General features: G+C 43.2%; 1 protein-coding gene across 1 annotated transcript in view; it reads left to right on the top strand.

Moving 5' to 3' along the window:
* Positions 1-322: 322 nt before the first annotated feature.
* Positions 323-6,030, top strand: part of Rxfp1 (relaxin/insulin like family peptide receptor 1) — a 119,549-nt gene continuing 113,841 nt past the window's right edge. The window contains exons 1-2 of the mRNA XM_023723671.1: positions 323-334; positions 5,848-5,939. The gene's annotated coding sequence lies outside the window, so the exon portion shown is untranslated. The remainder of the gene's footprint in view (positions 335-5,847; positions 5,940-6,030) is intronic.

Raw genomic sequence — 6,030 nt, 5'->3', positions numbered from 1 at the left:
CCTGGGATTCTAGGCTTGGCACCTATAGGGCATGTCCCATGGGGCAAAGACCAGGCACAATCAGGCCCATGAGCATGGATTTCAGGGACAAACCTCCTGCGATAGCAGTTGAGCTGCAGTGCAGTCAGGAAATCTGTAGCGGCTGAAGCCGAACTATAATGGCTGAGGACCACCACGAGGTTGTGGGGAAAGAGGGAGAAAGATGCCACTCAGAGAACCAGGCCTGAATTGCATGGTTCCTTTCCAGAGCCTCCCTACCAGCCTAATCAGTGGACCATACTGTGTCTTTGGACTGTCAGTCTTGAACCAGGCAGGGATGATCTAGTGAGACTGAGTCTAAGACTCGAATGTTTTCTGTCACAATAGTTAAAAGGAACTAAGCAAGATAAGGTTAATAATACTGAGTTTTGCACAAAGTTTGAACCTGAAAAATTCTGTCAACTTGTTTTTATTGCTTAAGATGATGAGTAGATAGATGACTGGCATATAGAGATGGTAGGACAGACAGACAGACAGACAGACAGACAGACAGACAGACAGACAGACAGATAGATAGATACATAGATACATAGATACATAGATAGATACATAGATACATAGATAGATAGATACATAGATAGATACATAGATAGATACATAGATAGATAGGATGATTAATAGATAGACACAAAGACACATAGATAGACAATAGGTGGACCTTAAATTTTGTATATGCCCCTTATATCCCTCATGAGGACATATGACGACACATGGATAGGGAGGTACTTACTATTTAATGATTATTTTTCTACTGAAATACTATAGATTTTTTTTCTGGTCACTTTTCATCTGGGATGAAAATCTTTAGCCAGGTTATAACAATCTTTTAAAATAGCTATAACTATCAATTGCTCTGCTTCAATTGAAGTTCTGTTGAACATCATTGGGCAAAAGTCATTTCATGTCAGAATTTCTAAATTAGTGCAATCAAGACAGTTACTATTGTCTCTAATGTAAGGTAGAAAGGAGAACGCCAAGAGTCTTTCCTGACTGACAGCTGTCAAGTAGGAATTGATCCCCAGGAAGAACAAATTGACAGCCCAGCCTTTGCCTGTGGATTGCACTTGATTGTCTTAGATTATGGTTGGTGATCTGTGATGCCAATATCTCTACATTCTGAGGCTCTGGCTGAGATTTCATAGATTCTTACACTATCAAATCCTAGGTCTGCAACCAAAAAATAATTATGAAGTGGCTGTTTCCATGTATTGGGGGCTCGTCTTCAGAGGCATGGGCACAAGGGGCAGCGATGGGATGCTGTGGTGGGTGCTGGCTGGTGGTGAGCTTGTTACAGCCAGGTGAACTGAACAAGCATGTTCCTGTGTGGGAGATGCCCACCTGCAGGTTGTTTCCAGAAGCACAAGAGACAGAACTGGAGAGGGCTGTAAGGAGGCTGTTAGGAATGCTGTTTGGAGAAGCTGTTGGAGCTGTTGAAACTGGGCTATTCTGCTGGAGGACCTTGTCATGCTGGCTTTCCTGATGAACTTAGCTGTTCCCATCAGATGAAGCAGAGTTCTGGTCCTTGCTGTTGCTGAGGACAGCTGTGGTTCATTTTGGGGAGCTCTGTGCCTCAATTTGAGCATCACTTCCTGGCTTCGGAGGAGGAGGTGGTACACAGCTCAGTCTCGTGGAGAAGCTCATTGCCCTGGCTTTCCTAATAGGAGCTAACTGTGTTCATCCTCACAGCTCTGGACCTCACTGTCACTGAGGATCACTATGGTACTTTTCTAGGGAGCTCTGGTTCTTATCTTGAGCATTGTTTCCTGGCTCCAGTTTAAATTCCTCAGCCTGCTCACACAGATCCTTCATCCTACTGGCATAGATTTCTAGCTTCCACCACTGACCTTTGGGCCTTCCCAGTGCAGATCTGTAAAAACAGGCCTGCATGAAACACTGTCCTGGGCTCTGGACCTCCAGCTGGACTCATGGGAGGTACTGTCATGAGCTCCAGGTCTGCAGCTGGACACATGCAGGACACTACTATGGGGTCCAGGCCCTTAGATGGAGTCTTTGGTCTTTAGTGTGTGGACAGATTTCCTGCACTCACTTTTTGTGTGTGATTCTTTGGGTGACTACTATAAATAGTCTTACAAATATGGGTCCTGCATTGTGTTGTTTGTTCCCATTCAAAGCCCTTAATGGAAACAGACAGATCTACAGGTTCCTTTAGAGATGCACAGTGAAGCAGGTTAATAAGACTTGTCGGAATTGACTCACAAGATTGTTATGAGAAGCAATTTTCAAACAGGAGACTTCATTATTATTCAGAGAGCTTCAAGAAGCCTCTAAGAACAAATTCAAAGATAACAAAGGATACTGTCTCCATTAACAAACATTGGCATCCAATCTAAGGTAGAAAACTTGGCCAATTCTTAGCCTGGGAGAAACACTGGCATCCCAGATTCTGGCAACCCTTCGGTGCAAGTGTATAATTGAACAATGTGGGCAGGGAGTGAAGGCTAGGAACACATACCATCTGTTTGGTTTAATGCCTATCTTCAAACTGCAAAACTAAGAGAGAGAGAAAATTTCAATTCAAATTTGGGCAAAAAGAATTCTACTTCAGTAATCTGGTCCTTAAAAATCAATACCTCAAGAAACACTGGAGACAGTGTTTGTGCACAGTGCAGTGGTTCTTAACCGGGAGTGATGGAGAGGGAGCATCTTCAAATGTCTGAGGACACCTTCCGTGGCCACAACTGCTATGGGCTGCCAGTCTCCAAGGGTGGAGGAAAGGATTCTTCTGAGTGCGGTATAGGCACAGCACAGTCTCCCCCCAGCCCCAGGACCCAGGCTTCCTGCCCCAGATGGGAAGGGAACTCGAACACATTTGTAGGTCTTCTTCCCCCAGCACATGTACTTATGTAAAACCAAATTCCATGCCCCATGCCTTTGGCAAATACAAGAAACTAGTGACATCTTGAGAAAACTAGCATAAAAATTATTCCTTCCAGTAAGTATTGGTTTTAGTGGAGTCTACTGTATTAATAAAATGAGCACTAATTTTGGGATTTTGCAGTAGTATGAACAAGTTAATGCATTTAAAACCTCATACCACAGCAATATATGTGCACCCATGTCTATAGCAGCAAAATTTGTCAGAGCTAAATCTTGGAAACAAGCCCAATGCCCGCCAATGGAGGAATAAATAAAAAATATGTGATATTTTTCTACAGTGGAGTATTACTCAGCTATAAAGAAGGATAAAATTGACGCTTTTATAGGCAAATGAATGCAACTAGAGACCATACTCATAAGTGAAATAAATCAGACTTACTGTGTAAATATTGCATTGTCTCCCTAGAATAAGAAACTGAAAGAGGAATAAGATCCAAAAGGTACAATAGACATTGTGAAAGAAACTGCTCAAGAGTCAAGAACAACTAGAATGCGGCAAAGGAGGAAAGAAGGAAGAAATGTTTTTGACAGCTCAGCTAGTGGTCCTCCTAATTTCTCTTAGGTCATTTGAAGGAACAGTTAGTGCTTGTATTTCTGATCAATCTTTCATGCCTGTATGTCGTAATCTGAACAACTATGCTGAAGATAACAGTATTCAATGTAAACTATCATTGTCAATTTCCCATCATCTTGTCTTCAAATTCTGTATCATTTTATTGTTTTTTAGTTCTCTGGCTGCTTCCTCCTTATGCACACACTTGTGGTGGACGCTCAGGCACAGTCTACAAGCTAACACAGCGATGTCAGAACTGCTTAGAAAAGGTGCACAGACAAGTTGCCTTCTGCAGGGTAATTCCTAAAGTAAGTTCTCACCTTTGTTATTGAGAGGTTTCTTATGTGTCACCATTTAGGTAGTGCCCATGTGCCCCACAATGTCCATTAATATTTCTAAACAGTATTTCTGATGGATTAAAAAATCTGACAATCACCTGACTACACAATAATCTGATTACACAATAATCTTAGAACATTTCTAGTATTAAAAATGCTGAATATTTATTTGGCTTTTAAATTCAGTTAATTGCAAGCATCTCTACTGAAAAGTTTTTTGTTGTTTTTTTTTTTTTTAATTTATTGGTTTGGTACAGATTCTCACTGTGCAGCTCACTCTCATAGTGCTCCTCCTGTCTCAGCCTCCCCAGCACTGGGATTACAGGCATATAACACCACACCCAGTTTCAGTGTGCACAGCGTGCAGTACCGGGGATCGAACCCTGTCCTTGAGCTTGCCAGGCAAGCACTTACACTGCTGAGCTATTTCTCTGGCCCAAAAGATGATGTCCCAAATGATTTATTAAATGCATCTATTATTAAATGAGTTAGAATTTGTGATGGTTCCAGTACCAAATTTCTCTTTACAGAGAATTAATTGTATCTATGAAAGGAAAGCACACACAGGCACATGTGGACACACACACACACACGTGCACATGTGCAGGTGGGCACACACACATATGCGTGCATGCACACACACACCAACCAGGCAAAGCTGAGCAGCAAGGGAAAGTTTCAGACAGCACTCACAGGCTCTTCTTTTACTCTGCACATCTAGATATTATATCTAATAGAACCTTCCAGTTACTACTTGGAAATAGGTTTATTCAATTTATTTAAAAGTAAATTGCAGGCCAGCGAGATAGCTCAGTGGACTAAGCGCTAGCTTAGGGAAGCACAGGGGTGAGGGTTCGTCCCCAGCTCCACATGCCACACCGACTCCACCCGGGGCAGGCTGAGCTGGGCACTGAGACCCAGCATGGTGGTGTATACCTATAATCCCAGCCCTGGGGAAGCTGAGACAGGAGGATCACTATGAGTCCAAGCTGTATAGTGAGACCCTGTACCAAATATATTAAAATAATAATGATAATAATAATAATAATACATTAAAAGTGAATTGAAGTCAGAGATATAAGGAAATATAACTTAAATAGATTATCCCAGTAAAATCCACAAGGAGGGCACTTAAACCACACAGATATGCCAACACACTACCAATTTATTATAGAAATACATTACTGAGTTCCAAAGTAAAAATTATATAATCTGATTTAAAATGTTTTCCATAGAAATATTATTTACACGTGTGTTTTTCCCTCTGCTGGTCAAATGATAAATACCATGGTCACGCAACGGCCACCATTTAGAAAGGACATAGGGCCACCCAGACCTTCTGGGAGCTCTGTGCCGGCCATCACAGCTGTCTTCCGGGTCAGTATGCTCCTCGAGAGAGCCAGAGCCTGGCCCAGCACCTACCCAGCACTAAAGGGTACAGAACCTGTGATCCAAACCCAGAAAGTCTCTGCCCCACTGCATGCCGTGGTCACTACTGTAACTAAATGCAGGAGTTCAAAAGAATTTCAGATTTTGTTCTTCATATTAGTCTTTGAGGCAGACCCTGTTATTCAAATATGCACAGATAACAGATGAGCGCTGTAGTGACACTCTAATTCCTCCCTCACAATTAGTTTCATGAAAGAATTTGAACATGTACAATTCTATTCTTTTTCTAGTACCATGCCACAGGAGGACTCTTTGTTGTTTCTCTTTTGTTTTTAATTGAGGACTGTCTTCAACACGATTGCTTTCTAGTCCAGTGACTTTGATCACTCTGGACACCTCTCAGGGTTGACGTTTCCCCTTGTCTGGAGACTGTCACAGCGCGTGGAAACTAGATGCTCAGAGTGAAAGGAGAGCCTCCTGTGAGTTCTGCCTGAAACTTTCCCTCACTGCTCAGCTTGCCTGGTGGTGCGTGCCTGTGTGTGTGTGTGTGTGTGTGTGTGTGTGTGCGTGCATGTGTGTGTGCATGTGTGTGTGCGCCCACGGGTGCGTGTGTGGGTGTGTGTGAAGGAGGACAGTGAAGGTGAACTCAGGAGGGGAGATCCTGAGGAGGGCAGAGAGAGAGAGAGAGAGAGAGAGAGAGAGAGAGAGAGAGAGAGAGAGAGGTGGCCAGCTCAGCCCACCAGGGGGCGGGGCTGGCTGGCATGTGGTGCTGGGGGATTTAGCAGCCAGCCACTGTGAGCTGCATCCGACTCA

This window comes from Octodon degus, unplaced genomic scaffold (genome assembly GCF_000260255.1).
Source record: "Octodon degus isolate 3935 unplaced genomic scaffold, OctDeg1.0 scaffold00101, whole genome shotgun sequence".
Classification (NCBI taxonomy): domain Eukaryota; kingdom Metazoa; phylum Chordata; class Mammalia; order Rodentia; family Octodontidae; genus Octodon; species Octodon degus.
Note: the sequence above shows the minus strand (reverse complement) of the source record. Positions and strands in the feature narration are given on the sequence as shown.